The sequence below is a fragment of the Mustela nigripes genome, chromosome 4, assembly GCF_022355385.1.
Source record: "Mustela nigripes isolate SB6536 chromosome 4, MUSNIG.SB6536, whole genome shotgun sequence".
NCBI classification, from domain to species: Eukaryota; Metazoa; Chordata; class Mammalia; order Carnivora; family Mustelidae; genus Mustela; species Mustela nigripes.
In genome coordinates, this window is record NC_081560.1 from 49178048 (window position 1) to 49179299 (window position 1252).

Genomic DNA, 1252 nt, shown 5'->3' on the forward strand with positions numbered 1-1252 from the left:
CTCAGTGGCTCCTGGTAGATCTCAGGAAATGCACACACTGAACAGACCCTTGAAATGAGGCCACTGGAACAAAGTGCTGCAACGTCCTTGGACACTACAAAAGATCAAAGTCCTTTGACGAGACCAAGCACATCTGACCCTTAGACGGTAAGGTCATTTGCAATAGTTGCTTGATTTATGACCTGGGACTTTATATGAAGTTTATATTTACTAGGGTTCCTGAGTTCACGAAGACCTCATTAAATGGCACGCACAACATTTGTATTCACACAGGGGGAAATCACTTTGGCAATTTGTGGGCGATAAAGTGTATTTTAGAACACTTTACAGTCAGTGGACATTAATGCCTGCTAGCTGAATGCCAGCAGAATTCCTATGGAATGGCATATTACCTTCACGTTAACACCAAGTATGCTGCTTGTGAGACATGTCCTGGCAGCCAATATCACAGGCCTTAATGCAGAGGCAGCAAATGGACCGCAATGAGACCCATGTGGTACAAAGCGGCCACCTATTCAGACCGTGGGCTACCCACACACAGACACTTTCCAGCCTGGCTGGCATGAAAACTGGTGCCTGGAAGCTTGGCACTTCCTCTGAGAACAAAACTTGAGAACATCTCAGGACCCAAGACCCGCGACCTCCCCAAAGACTCCTGCTATGTGAATTCTCCGTTAACAGGGCACCCTTGTTTTGGGAAATGTACTAAAATCTGGTGAGAAATTCAGGACAGCTATAAATTAGAAATTCCTGGAAGTAAAAACTATGAAATAGTAGAACAAGCCGCTTGAGACGTGTGCTGGAGTGTCCCTCCCTAGGGGGCTTTAAGCATGAGTTTGGCACGCAACGGGCTTCCTCATGACCCCCTCCTCCTCCAAGGCCTGAGGAACTGACCTGCATGGAAGAAGCCAGGCAAATTCCCAGCCCAGAGCAGCAGAGCTCTGTAGCAACCTCCCTCGCTGCAGCGAAGTTCCCAATGTGCTGGTGACTCAAGAAGCCGCCCCCCAAAAGCCCACATGCTCTCTTGGGGCAGACTCATAAGCACCAGACTACAATCCCAAACATTACCCATGGCCGGGACAGCAGGAGGCGTGAGAAAAGATGGTCCTGTGTGATTGCTACCCCTCCTTCCATCAGTGAGACAGCCCGGTCGGTCTCCAGCACCCCAGCTCTGCTACCAGCTCGTTAGGTTACTCAACCTTGCAGAGCCTCAATTTTCAAAGACGAAAGTTGGAATGGTATCGTGACTTCA